A 15063-nucleotide genomic window follows, 5' to 3' on the forward strand; every position below is an offset into this window, starting at 1 on the left:
CAGGATGTGGGTGGGGCCAAATAAGGGAATAAAAGCTGGCCACCTGAGGCAACCTGCTGAGTGAGGGTGCCTTGCATGTTGTGGAAGGTTTCTTCCTTTGCTCTTCACAATAATCTTGCTGCTGCTCACTCTTTGGGTCTGCATTACATTTATGAGCTATAACACTCACCACAAGAGTCTGTGGCTTCATTCCTGAGGTAAGTGAGACCACCAACCCACTGGGAGGAACAAACAACTCTGCACGTGCCACCTTTAAGAGCTGTGACACTCGTTGTGAAGGGCTGCAGTTTCATTTCTGAAGTCAGGGAGACCACGAACCCACCAGAGGGAAGAAACTCTGGACACATCTGAACAAACTCCAGACACACCATCTTTAAGAACTGTAACACTCACCGCGAGGGTCCGTGGCTTCATTCTTGAAGTCCGTGACTGCATTTCTAAGAATATATCCTGGGCCGGGCGCGGTGGCTCAAGCCTGTAATCCCAGCACTTTGGGAGGCTGAGACGGGTGGATCACGAGGTCGGGAGATCGAGACCATCCTGGCTAACACGGTGAAATCCCGTCTCTACAAAAAAAAAAAAAAAATACAAAAAACTAGCCTGGCGAGGGAGCGGGCGTCTGTAGTCCCAGCTACGGGGGAGGCTGAGGGAAGAGAATGGCCTAAACCAGGGAGGTGGAGCTTGCAGTGAGCTGAGATCCGGCCACTGCGCTCCAGCCTGGGTGACAGAGCGAGACTCCGTCTCAAAAAAAAAAAAAAGAATATATCCTGAAGAAATAGTTGAATAAGGAGGCAAATATATATATGAAAGAATGTTTCATAACCACATTGTAAAATATTTTAAAAATTAAAACCATCCTAAATATTCATTAACAGGGGATTGATTAAACAAATTGTGGTATATCAAAATATTACATCAAAAATGATGTAATATATTCTTAAATACATTGACATAAAAAGACGCCAAGAATATATTCTCAAACTGTAAAGCACATTAAACATGCACACATCATTAAAAGGATATTCACCGAAATATAGCAAGACAGTGATTACTTCCGACAGATAAGATTCCAAGTGAGTTTTTACTTTCTTCTTTAATATTTTATACTGATCAAATGGTCTGAAATGAGCATATATACATGTTATACTTTTGAAAACATTTGTAAAAACCTTATTCCCTTCTTTCCAAAAAATCTTAAATCTTAAACAGCATCGATGTTCCAGGAAAACTTGCGATGTTTATCCAAAGACTTCTCTTTCTCCCCAGCAGGTGACCTTGGATCCAGAAGACCTGTCCATTAGTTACAGAAGCAGGTTTTTGAAAACTTCCTGGAGATGAGAAAGGATTAGCAGTATGTGCTGCACGTAGCAGAAATCTCCAGCTGTAAATATTTAAGTGTCATTTCGGGTGTTATTTATATATTTGCTCAGCTGTCTGTACTTACGTTATCTGTATCCTAGATGTGTTTTTCTATGTTTTGCCTTGACTAATGCTCTCCTGGGAAAGAACCAGGCTGTGAAGTCCCTCGCGTAGAATGCCAAGAGAGTATGACAAGCAGGCGGACATTTGAGCAATGCTTTTGACACAGATGATGAAGATCAATAATTATTTCAAGCACCAATTAGTGCAACTGATGTTCTTAGTGTCATTGAAAGCGTGCCTGAGAACAGCTGGAAAGCTCCTATTTCTGGTGTAACATCTTTCTCATGGGAATTACACCTGAGATTGTGAGGTTCAACTCTACAGTCATTTCTTTACCTATTAAGCCCCAGGAATTGTTGCAAAAAATAAGCAGGCTCCGTCATCAAGTTCTTAGTCAAATGCAGACTGAATTGAAGCTAATTCTAACTGATCAATATTTAACCTCTGGTCATTCCTCAGTCCTGCTAGAAGAGAGAAAGGTGCTGACAAGGGGCTTTTTAGCTCTATTTTTCACATGGATGAAGAAACCAAGGCCAGTTTCCACTCTCTAAGACTGTAAAAAGAATCTTAGGAGGAGTTTCTCTCCATCTTATTTTATTTTATTTTATTTTATGTTATTTTATTTTATGTAAATATTTGGTTTTGGTAAAGACGAAGTCTCCCTGTGTTGCCCTACCTGGTGGCGAGCTCCTGGGCTCAAGCGATTCTCCTGGGCACATGGCTCATGTGTAATCCCAGCACTCTGGGAAGCCGAGGCAGGAAGATCTCCCCATTTTAAAGATGGGGAAGCAGGTCGAGTCAGACAAGCTGTCTCTGATGTGTATGCTGAAGGCATTGTTTCTTATCTCCAAGAACACAGCTGTTTTTCCCAGGAATGGCTCTGTCAAGAGTCTATACACAGAGTACTTATTAAGGCCACGTCATACTTATTAAGGTCACATCAGGACACCAGCTTAACCAAGCAGGGATGTCAGGGAGGCAGGAGTAGACGTTGTCAAGGGAAATTTTGTTATCTTGCAACTCTTCTAGGTAATGGTCAGAAATTGTTTTGAAAGACAGGCTTATGCCTAGGGGATGGAGAAATCCAAGTTTTACAGCTCCTGACCTTGAGGGTTTATAGTACAACCTGAACACTAAGCTAATGTGCTGTGTATCCTGGGGACGCCAAAAATAACAGGTCAGGATCCTCCATGCCATGCGTGTGTGTGTGTGTGTGTGTGTGTGTGAGAGTGTGTAACAAAGCCACAATTACCATGGTATTTTCCGCGACTCCACTTCTAGGGATGGTTATAGATACTGCTGCTGCATGGAAAGGCTATCAGACCCTGTGCTGGCATGCAGGAGGTCTCACAAGATCTAGCCTGAACCTCCAAGTAGCAAGAGACGTAGGCCATTTCAGATAAAAGCAAGGATGCCTAAGCATTATTCTTTTTACATTTCTAAAGGAGTCTCTGGAACTTCCCTTACTCCTGCATACCATGACAGATGTCTCCATCAGATATAAAGGCAGGCAAATGGTACCAGACTGTGGACCAAATGCAGAAGTTGCTGGCACCCAGCTAGGGACAGCAGATGAGCTACAGGTCTGACTGAGAAGCACCAGTCTCCAAATCTGGGATTTCCCTGGCCCCTCCTATTTTTCCAAATAAGGAACTACTCTCCCAGTTTGCAGATGCAGAAAATGAGGCCTAGATATAGCAGCTGCATCCATCTGTTTGTGACGCAGCCAGTGCTCAGAGTTCAAGGGAAACTACTAATACTAAGATGAGAGTTTGTGCAAGCAAGAGTTGCCCCGTGCATCATCACAGCACACTCTCAGTCCACTCTGTGGGGCACCCAACCTGACAAACAAACCTTGTTCCTCCTATGAACATAGAACAAAAAACAAAACGGGATACTTCCAACTCATATCTCATCTCCCTCATACCTTTTCTAGTCCAAGTCAAAGCTCCATTTCCCTATTCATAGATGGACTCTCAAACTTCTCCCTCCTCTTCTTCAAATGAGTTTTGTGAAATGAGATGGAACAGATGAGGATTTTTTTAGTGATACAGCACTGGGGGTAGGCAAGCCCATTCCTTCATAGAAAATGAGGACAAAATAAAAGCCAAGATGGGCAAAATCCATTTTACATGCAATACATGTAAAATACACACCAGAGTTGGAAGACTTAGTAGGAAAAAACGTAGTAGAAAAAAAGTACGTCTCATTATTAATTTTTTATATGGACACGTCAATTTTAATGATATATTTTATTTAAGACATATCTAAAATATATTGTGCTAAATAAAATACATCATTGAAATTACTTTCACCTATTTCTTTATGTGTGTAAACATGATTCCTGGGAAACTGTTAACTGCATATTCTATTTCTGTTGGTTCACTACTCCAGACGTTTAACATTCCCAGGGATGGTGCTGCAGAGGGAATATCCTGGTGCAGAGTTTCATTCATCCCTCGCCCTCTCATCTTGCTAAAAGCTCCCTCTAGACCATTTTCCAACTTTCTCTTTCCTCAGTACTGTTTTAATATTACTAACTTCAGGGAGTATCAGCTTCCCCTCACCTTTATCCCACTGACAGCATTCCTCTCCTCTGCCTCCTGGCTTTTGAAGACCCATCTTCTACTACGAATAACCAGCATCTTCACTCCCCATTCTCAATGTTTTCATTTAACACCACCTTCTCCGGTTTTTTCTGACAATTCCTATCTCTTGAAATAGCTTCCTTGGAGATCAAGGGGGGAGGCATCAAATCACACGCCTGTTCCTTCCTGCCTCTCTCCCACCCTCACCTCTTCTTGTTCCCGCTGGGTGATTTCCACCTCTGTTCTTTCCTCCATCCCACCTTTTCTCTGTTTCACTCACCCTTTCTCAGTGCTGCTGGATCTCAGGTTGGATTTCTAGGATATAGACTCTGCATGGGGATGGAGATCTGCCTGCAAGGGGTCTACTGGGGGCCTGACCAGCTCATGCCCCCCAGACCCAGCAGGTCTCCCTGTGGCGTTCACTCTGGCATCAGGCCTGAATGGCTAGGTTGTCTCAAGCCACCTGTGCCCAGGTTGCTAAGCTGTTCCAGGCATTCCAGGAGGTCTTTGGGGGTGAGGGGACCTCCCCCGGTAGACTTCACTCGCCTTGAGAGAGTGAGGAAAACAGGATTAGGCAGAGACTGACCTGAACTGCATTGCTTTCCACAAGGCCTCATCAGATCCGTCTGGAAGCTGTGGAGCTGGGGAGGCCCTTCAGAGTCCCCCTGAAGGAAAGCAAAGAAATGAACCTTTGTATCCCTGCATCAACCAACTGGATCCAGGATCCTGATGCCCCCCAAGGAGTGACAATCTGGTCTACACAACCCACCACTCAAATAATTCTCTTGAAAGTCCCCAGAGATCTCCTGATTTCCAAATCCAAACCTGTTTTCTTGGGCACCTCCTTCCTGGTGTCCCTGTAGCCCAGGCCCCCACTGACCATGCCTCTTCTCCTGAGTTCTCTCACTCCGCACAGTCCCGACCCTCCCACATGGTTTCTCTCATGGGTTCCTTCTCCTCCTTAGACTTAGCTTCTGTCTTCAGCCCTGTTCTCTCTATCTTTTCTATCCTCTGGCTCCATCTCTTCTCTTGTCAGCCCAACTTCTTTCCAGATGATTCCAAAATTCGCATCTCTTGCCTCAGCCTCTCTCCTAAGAACCACAGGTCACTCCCACTGCATTTGCTGGATGTGTGCCCCTGGATGAAAGTGGCCTGCTTCTCAAACCCAGCTTGCCCCACACTAAACTCAACCTCACACCACTCCAGGTCTCCTCCAGACTTCAGGTTTTTACCCCCTCACCCTCAGCACACTCCTCCTCCTGCACCGCGCACAGCGAGCTCTGTGGACTCCTTCATGGCAGCTTCTGCATTCAGGTCTTCATCTTAGGGGACTATGGCCATCATCTCCTTCCCACATGGCCCTGTGTGAAGCCTTTCCCAGCGGCCAGCTGTGGCATTGAGAGAACTGGTGCTCTGAGATGCAGTGGTGTCGTTGGCGTTTTCTGCCCCCTAGTAGCGGCCTCCCTGACCTAGCAACGTGGTATATGGATGACCTGGCTCGCTGCAGTCAAGTTTCAAAAGAACATGGTTGGATAAGCACAAGGCCACCGTTGCTCTGCGAAATAACCCATAATGCACACCCCACTGCTAGGGCAGATCCACTTAGGGGCAGCTTTGCACCTCCACTGGGTGTAGGCAGGGACAGCTGGGCCCTACCGTCTACTCTTTTTTCTCCAGATTAGGAGGAATCTTGATTTTCCCTGCGCCCAGGGAATGTAAGGCCCGTGGTCCTCAGGACTCTGAGAGGGACAGGGCAGTGATGGGAGTCTTAGGGCGGAGGATAAGGGCGGGGAGGAGGGGGAGTGGGGAAGCTCTGGGTCATCAGACCTTGTCCCTAAAGTCCCTGGGAACCTCCAGGGGCCAGCCTCTCCCAGGGGTCGACCTAGGCAGGGGACAGAGGGATCTGAGAGGGCGGGTAGGGTGAGGGCTGGGGGCTGCGGAGGGCGGGGAGGTTTGAAAGTCGCTCCGCCGCCCCTTATCAAGTCCATCCCTACCCGCGCTCCCCGCAGTTTTCCCCAGGCAATCGCACAGTACCCCTAACTCCACTTAATTCTCTCCGCGTGCTGTGAATCACAGAAAGGCAAACTTGCTGACAAAGAGGCGGCCCGCCCGCGTGCGGGGTTCCAGGGCGCGTCCCGCGGACCAGGTGAGCAGAGCCGGCGCCGGGCACCCCAGTGGGGCGCAGGGCGGGCTGGAGGCGCGCGGACACTCCCCGGGCCGGGAAGGAAGGGGCGGGCCGAGGCACGGGCCCTGTGCCGCTGGGTGGCCCTGCGAGCCGCCGCTCTCCGCCTCTCCAGGCTCAGCTCCCATCATCTCGTAGCAGAGCCCTGTGTCCGGGCCCGGTAGGTGCGGGCGGCGGCAGCGGGAGCAGCGCGTCCGCGTGGGGCGGGGCGCCGAGGGAGGGGAAGGGAGGCTGGGGGTCCCGGCCAGGCGCCGCCACCTCCGCCGCTCGCAGTCCCTGATGGACGGTGGCAGGACCGGCGGGCAGGGGGACGCTGGCTGCGGATAGGAGTGGGGCAGCCATCCCGGGGGAGTCGCGGCGGATGGGAGCACGCGTTGGTGTGTGCAGGGACCCGCCGCAGGGTGTCTGTAACCACACGCCTGAGTCTACCTTCCGCACTTGTGCCTTGGGAGGAGCCCTGGGCCTCTGAGGGCCGTGTGCTCTCCCGGGACATGGCTGTCCCTCTTCAAAATGTCATTCTCTTTGCCCACCCTGAATTCCAGTAGCTGCCTCTTGTGCATAAGCTTAGGCGACAGGCTCAAAGTTGGCTTAGCTAGATGTGGACAGGCCTTGGCTGCCTACCCCATGCAACACAGGGTTTGCTAAACGCTGGCGCCTGCTGTGTGTGGCGCGCGTCGTTCTTCTCAGTGGGTCAGGCTCCCTGTGCAGGGGTGTCCCGTGTTCCCTGGGCACGCCTGTGTATTTGTGGCAACATGATTCTGCAGGCCCTGTCACCCGTTTGTGTGCCCATCCCTGCACATACAGCTGGTCGGGTGCTATGAAACAAGGTGGGTGTGGAGGTTCTGGGGTGTATAGCTTTCATAGGCGATATGTGCATTGTTGACGTGTGCTTTGGCTGGAAAGTGTGAAAGGGAGGCAGCGCAATTGGGTTCGGCTGGACAGCATCTTAACATGGGTCTCAGCTGCTGTGTGTGCAGGAATAGTGTTCCAGGGGTCTGCAGTGTGTGGCAAGTATTCTGAGGTGGGGTTGTGAGAAGAGGCAGCTTCTGGAAAAAGTCCTAAGTGCACTCTGGGGCATAGGGTGTGTGCAAGTGGAGGGTGGGGTGAGCAGGAGAATGAGGGTGGTGTTAGGCCGGGGTGTGTTCAATTTGGGGGCAGCTGGCTTGCAGTGGAAAGCAGCAGCCAGAGTCTGGAGACCTAGATTTCAATTGGAACTTAGTGGTTGTCACTGTGTCATTCACTTTGTTGCCTGGAAAGGTCCCCTGGGGCTCAGTTACTTTGTGTGCAAAATGGGATTAATAATCACCGGCCTATCTCCCAAGAAGGCTGGAAGCTCCCATTAGTTAATGCCTGGAAGTGCTTAGGCAGCAGTGAGGCTTCCAGGGCCAGGGGCACTGCTGGGCCACAGGTGCAGAATTGGTAGTCTGGGGGGTGCTTGGGTGGCCTGGAGCTGTATGGTTTGTGGATAGTAGGGGAGCCATTTGCAGGCTGCTTCCTGCCATATTCAGCACAATAGGACTGTCTGACTCTTGCGTGTAAAATATGTACAGACCTGTGTAGTTTCTCATAGTTCTTGTATGAATGCCTTCTACAGCACAGGAGGAAAACTAGCTTTGATGTCTTTAAATCGCCCTGGAGCACTTTGCCTTTCCAGAGAGCCATCCTCCAGATGAACCAGTGAGCTTATGCCCGCCATCTTGCTTTTGCCTTTATACCAAATGAAGCAGTAAGGAGCACCCTCCTGTTTGCAGCCAGAGAGATAGGAGATGAAGAAGCTTTCCCAGCCAAGGTCATAGGTCTAGGGTGTCAACTGCAGGGCTCTGTCTTTTGCGGTATAGAGCCTTCAGATCCAGGGACAACTCTGGCCCTAGCTGAGGAGGGGAGGGGAGGGAAGAGTCACACCAGACAGCACCAAACAGCAGGACATGGTTTGGTGGTTTATCCACCCTTGTATGTCACCTGTCACTGAGAGGTTTTTATTTGTTTGTTTGTTCGTTTGTTTGTTTGGACAGAGTGGTATTACAGGTGCCCACCACCACGCCTGGCTAATTTTTGAATTTTTAGTAGAGAAAGGGTTTCACCATGTTGGCCAGGCTGGTCTCTAACTCTTGACCTCAGGCGATCCACCCTCTTCGGCCTTCCAGAGTGCTGCGATTACAGGTGTGAACCATTGCACTGGGCCCTCTGAGACTTCTTTGTATGTGGCAGCTGTTTAGTAATGTCTGTGAAAGCAAAGAGCCCTGGGTGGAGGATGCTGGAAACCCAAGTCAGGTCCCAGCTGTGCCCCTGCCCGCCATGTCCTGGGGAAGGTTGCTTTGCCTCACTGCGTCTGCTTCCTTGTTGGTCCAAACAGGGCATCTTTCCAGGTTGTCGTTCTGATCTGAGCTTGCATTTCACTTCCTCAGACAGGCCTGTCCTTATCCCCATCTAAAGTGGCCACCTCCTTGTCATGGTCACATCACTTCCATGATCTGTTTCCTCTGTAGCACTGGCCACCCTTTCTGAACTTCCCTTTGCCATGTCCTGCTACAGTGTGAGCTTAATGAAAGTGGAGACTGCCTTTGTCCTGTTGCCTGCTGGCTCACCAGCACCTAAACACAGTAGGTGCTCAAGAAATATGGTTGTGTGCATGAGTGAGCGAAGAAGTTAACAAGGGGCTGGGGGTGATGCATGCCTGTTTTCCAAATTGTGCTCAGTAGGAGCTTTGGAAGAGGAGAGCAAGCCCCATGGCCCTGGGTCCCTCACACCAGCAGCTTGGGGTTAATCTAAGTTACATGTCGGCTTCCAGGCAGGATTTCCTTTGAAGAAAGGGTTCTCCCACTAAAATAAAACTAGAAAGCCATTGCACCAGAAGACTTCAAGGGGTCTTTTCATCTTTTCAGCTCCAAGTTGAAACAGTTGTACTGCACCTGAAAGTAATGCACACTTGGCCTTCTGTGAGGGTCACAGGCAGGAGTCACACACGCAGAGTGGTTGTTGCACAGCTCATTTCTAATTCATCCACGGCTATTTTTATGCATCTGATTTAATTTCCTGAATTTTTTGGTTGGAGTTTATATGAAAACAATTTTGCATGCAATACAGCAGCAAGGGCTATGTGATCCGTGGGAGAGATAGGCCCTGGACAGGGAAAAAACCCAAAATATCTGCAAGGTGGAGAAACCATACGTGGATATTTGATAGCTCCTTATTTAAGGTGACTGTGTTTGTCGTCGTCCTCTGGTGGGTGTGTTCCCAGGCAGCCTGCCCAGATGTGCCTCGTCCCCAGGAAATGCCCACTCAGCTTGTCTTGCTTGAGTAGTTGGCAGTGCAGGGGTGCTCTGCTCTCTGGGCGAGTGCTGAGCTTACAGGACAGCCACGGGGTGCACCAGCCTTGGCCTGTTTTTACAGCGGCCATGCATCCTAGGGTTTCCAAGCCAGTCTCCATGTAAAACATTGTCTCGTGCTCTTTTTCTGTAAATACACTTGGAAATGGTAGGGCAACTGCTGTGTCCAACACTGTGCCCAGGTTTGGGGCACAGAACCTAGGTTTACCTCTCCCTTTTCTAAGCCCCATGCAAGGAGCATTAATGGCCATGCCCACGACAGAGAAGGCGGCATCATTGTTTTGTTTGGTTGGTTTAGGAGGGTTGTTAAGGGAGATTGTGGAGACAAATGGACAGAAGATGGGAGTGGAGAACTGGGCCCTCTGTTCACTCCTTTTGACACTCCCTTGCTTCTTATACATGTCCCCTCTCTGGCTGACTTGGGTGTGTGTCTGGGTTCACACACCACAGTGCAGATAGAGTTGTAGAGGGAGCAACAAATAGACACTGTGCACAAATATTCACTAAGTGTCTGCTATAAGCTTGAACCTCCAGGCCCTGAGAAATGCATCAGGACCCAGCCTCTGAATGCTGAGTGCAAGTTGTTGAAGAGATTAAACTCACACCCAGGAACAGGTGAGAAAACAGTGCAGTGCAGACTGAGCGGCACCCACCAAGCCACACCAGGAGCTCCCAGAAAGGAAAGGTGAGCAGAGCCTGCAGGTGGAGGCAGCAGGCAGCAAGAGTGGCTGGAGAGCTCAGTTCTGGGGGCAGATGGTCCAGGCGTGGATCCTCCTGGCTATGCCCCTTCCTCTCCTGAGAACTTCCCTGTGTCATGTGACCTCACTAAGCTTCAGTTTCCTCATCTGTAAATGGAGAAAATGACCTGTAACTCCTAGTGAGGTGCATGGATGCCTGCCTGAGCTGAACTCAGTAGACGGTACAGAGCACCCAAGTGTCTGATGACCACAGTGAAGTGGTTTGGAAAAGGGCCCATGGCGAGGAGGAGGCTCTCAGATGGTGGCCGCTATGGGATTGTCTGATGCTGGTCTCCTCTGTCAATAGTCCAGAGGTCTGTGGCCTCCTGCTGGTTAGGCCCCGGGCCAACCTGGCACCCCCTTTCTTCCCTTTCCAACTGTTACTTCCATGCTACTCCCCACACACAACTACGGGAAGGAAAGTGTCCGTGCCCCAGCAGCCTCCTCTGCCTTCCTCACCACCCATGTGCAAGCGCATGGCCCTGCTTAGAAGCTGAAGTGTCCTTGTTGTGAAATGCCAAAAACTGAGGATGTTACAGAGGCTCGGGAAATGTTCAGGAGAATTGCTTTGATGGTTCCCCAGTCTGTTTTGAAGCATTGAGTAGGGACCCCCCACTGATGGTGGCGTGGGATAACCCCCCAGTGGCTCTCAACCTCATTCCAATTGACTGTTGTTAAACATGGACTTCGTCGTTTGAAAGACTTTTGTCAGCCAGACTTCCATATAGATGAGAATTTGTCTCTGTATCTTAAAAACATTAATCAAAGGCCATATCACTAATAGTTTGGTTTTACTATCCAGTGTCCAGCTTTCTGCTTTATATCATTTACATTTTTAAAAAATCAGTTTAGATCATTTGCTAACAGAATTCCAGTGTGTTTAAAAGGCTCAGAAAGGGGCCGGGTGCAGTGGCTCATGCCCATAACCCTAGCACTTTGTGAGGCTGAAGCAGGAGGATCCCTTGAGCCCAGGAGTTCAAGACCAGCCTGGGCAACAGAGCAAGGCCCCGTCTCCACAATAATAAATGTGATTCCCTTCTCAAGTGGTGTTGAGGACTATTATTCTGAAACCAGGTTATAGGACAAAGGTCAAAACCCTACTACTTATCTATAAAAGGCAGCTATGAAAGAGAAATCTCTTTATAGTATTTCAAGAATATTTATGGAAACTTAAACTTCTACTTGCCAAAAAGGCTGCACCATCTAGCTACCATACCAGCTATGTGGCTAAATAAGATAACGTAATTTTTTTTTTCTAACTGACTTACTGACTTCAAACAAACAGGACAACACAGCTCACCCCTACCCTTTGTACTTTTTTCTTCTGAACCTTTTTTTATTTTCTTAAAAAAAGTTTTTTTTGAGTCTCACTTTGTCACCCTGGCTGGAGTGCAGTGGCTTGATCACGGCTCACTGTAGCCTCCACTCCCTAGGCTCAAGCCATCCTCCCACCTCAGCCTCCAGAGTGGCTGGGACTACAGGCATGTGCCACTATGCCCAACTAATTTAAAGAATTCCTTGAAATGCCTAACAATAAGTTAGGAGGATGAAAGGAAAAGGGAACTATCCATGACCCTATTTTTTTTCCTTCTATGTCATTATTTTGGTGTAAGTGGTTGGTTAAAGCAGGAAGCCACACAAATAAGAAAGGATAGGCTATCACAGGGTTCCTTGGTTGCTCACGCTTCTTAGAATGTATATCTTTCTGCATTTGAGCAAAGTTCTGATTCCAACATACAGTGTGGCTTTTCAGGGCTGTAAACGACCTGTTTCCTCTGTCGCAGACATCTTGTGTTGGGCTCACTTTGAGGGTCTCTGAGCTCCCATGCACTGTGGATCCCTGGAATTCTGTGCTCACAGGCATCATGAACACCGTGTGCAAATGGAGAGCAGGGAGGCATGGACACACATATGCACATATCTTCAGCTAATGTTCATGTCCCACTGTCCCACTGGACTTCACTTAGGAAGCACAAGTTCAAAGATGAAATTACCAAGAATTTCAAGATGCCAACAGCAGGACATTAAAACCAACTGCGGGGTCCTTCCAAATGTGAGTCTGTGAGCCCACACAGGTTGCACGCCCATGAAGCCAGCCCTGCCTCAGCGCTTTGTGGTCAAATTTTTAGATGGTGGCCCAGTTAAGGCAACACAAATCCTTTCAACGGGTGAGCCATCCAACGGCCCTAGGATTCAAGTTAGTCATTTGTATGTTTAGAAAATGATGGAGGCTTCCATTTCTATTAATATATCCAGAGCTCCACCCTCCTGCTTTACGTCACTTACATTTTTAAGAGCTTAGGTGTTTTACTCACAGGTTCTAAAAGAGCAAATGATGGGAGTAGAGGAGGAATTGTCCATTTTGTCTGAGATTTGGAACAGATTGAAAAGCAAAAAACTTCTAGGAGTTCTTAGGCCCATTCAGATACTCACTTGCTGTTCTAGGCATGATGTTTTTTATACCAAAGCTGAGCGGATAGGTTGGGACGAGGGAGGGAGGGAGTGGCTTCGTTATTGAGGGAGTACTCTTTGGGAGAGAAGAGAGGCACAAGGAAGAGGATGTGAGAAAGTGCCAGATAACTCCGCATTTGGGGATCCTTTTTGTACACGCAGAGGCTTAGAGCAGCCAGGCTTTCAAGAAGAAAGAAACTCCTCTGTGTGGGGAGAGAGGGTGAGACAGGAAGTTAGAACTAGAAGCACTGGGAGAGAATGAAATCCTAGAAAGGCAATTAACACTTTCTGACAGCACTGAACAGAGAGCTTTTAACTCGCACGTCCCAGGAACCAAATACTACTACAGTGAACCAGACAGGGGGCGGAGGCGGAAGGAAACCCCTCTCCTCTTTTTTAGAAAGGAGAACTCGGTTAGAAAGAGCAGTGATGGATAACAGTAAAAGTTTAGTAAAGAGAAGCCACATTTGCATTGTACCTTTAATTCCTTTAAATTATCTGCATTCACCTTGGTTTTAATTTATTGTATAAATAATGCTAATTGAGAGTACCTATTTTCATCATTAAAGTTGACAGATACGTGCCTGGCTGATGGAAATTCTCCAGGGCTCCAAAACTGTTTACACTATGACCTGAAAGCTAAGAATTATTTTTAACATATTTGAAGATTTGAAACAAACAAAAAGCAAAGAATTTGCAGAAATCATATGTGGCCCGCAAAGTCAAAAATACATACTAACTGGTCCTTTATAGAAAAAGTTGGTGGACCCCCTAATCTCTCCAGCATCAGCCTGGGGTTATCAACGGCTAAGTGAGCTCAGTGCATGACAAAGAGGTCTGAGTACCAGCCTCTGAGGTCCCAATTTAATTTGCCTGGGGTACAGCCTGAGAATTGATTGTTTTTCATCCTCAGGTGGTTCTAGTGGACATGTGAGGTCGAAAGTAATTCTAATACAGTAGTTCCCAAAGTGAGGTCTGGGACCAGCAGCGTCAACATTGCTTGTTAAATGCAAAATCCCAGGTCCTACCCCAAACCTGCTGACTCAGAAGCTCTTGGGTGGGGTCCAGCAGCCTACCAGTGTGCATTCAGGTGATTCTGAAGCACGTTCAAGTTTGAGAACACTGCTCTAAGGCTTGACCTTTCAAACTTAAAGGCCGTGCTCATGGTTGCTCATGGCAGTCAAACCTCACAAATGGGTCAGGTTGAAAGCGCAGGAGGAAGGGCAGAAGCTGACAAGGGGGAACCGAAAGGCTTCAGGTCTGAGCCTGGAAATAACCGCAGTTGTTCCCTTACACATAACTGAGGCCCTGGGAGGTGAAGTGAGCTGCAGGAACCAGAGCCTGGGACAGAATAACTCCACCAATGATAGTAATGAATTCCTCCCTAGAAAATTATCATTCATAATACTATAATACTTTTAACATTGGGCTCTATTTTTCATTATTACATGTATATTTATCTTTTAATGTTAGTATATTAATTTACAGAAGGTACTCACTTGGTAAACAGGGATTTAAACACAACTTTGAACTATCTTGAAATAATTTAAGTAAATGTTATACGTGCCCGGGAAGTAGGAAAATTGGACTGCTGACCTTCACCTCGTAATTGATGGGTGAATTCTGTTCTCCCAACCTCCCCCCTACGGAGAGGACAGATTCCCACAGGGTACTTGGCCCCAATTTCCTGCCCTCCAGTGATGTAACCTGTGGGGCAGTTGTAAGAATGTAATAAGAATTACACTGAAGGCCTACCACATGCCAGGCACAGTATGAGGTGTTAACATACATTATCTCCTGTAATCACTACAACTCTCTAAAGTCAGCATTATTATCCCCATTTTATAGTTGTGAATGTTGAGGCACAGAGAGCTTAAAGACCTTCCCCAAATCCCAAAACCAATAAATGGCAGAGCTAAGATTCAAACCCAGGGAGGTCTGGCCTCAAAATAGGTGGGATTGGAGGTAGGGAAGCTTGCCTGGGACCAGGCGTGACATGGCGTTTCAATACATCTACACTAGTTGGGCTTATGAATATGCAAAGTGATCATTGCCATCCCTCCCAAGTCTTGCCCATTTTCTCGGGTTTCCTTGGCAAGAAGTGAGTCCACACCATACAAAGGTTGAATTGCTGATGTGCTCATCTTCGAATACAAGGACCAGAGGCACTCAGAGCAACCAGAGCTCTTCTGTCCAGGTTGTCTAGAATGCCATCGCTACCAGCAGAGCTGACTGGGTCCTTAAATTCCTCCTCTTCATTTTGGAAATGAGCAGTCAAGGTGGTGTATAAACACTACACATTATCATCCTCGTCAATAATAACGAGGCAGCCTTTCCGAGATCTTCATGTCTCCAAA

The sequence above is a fragment of the Rhinopithecus roxellana genome, chromosome 10 (genome assembly GCF_007565055.1).
Source record: "Rhinopithecus roxellana isolate Shanxi Qingling chromosome 10, ASM756505v1, whole genome shotgun sequence".
Classification (NCBI taxonomy): domain Eukaryota; kingdom Metazoa; phylum Chordata; class Mammalia; order Primates; family Cercopithecidae; genus Rhinopithecus; species Rhinopithecus roxellana.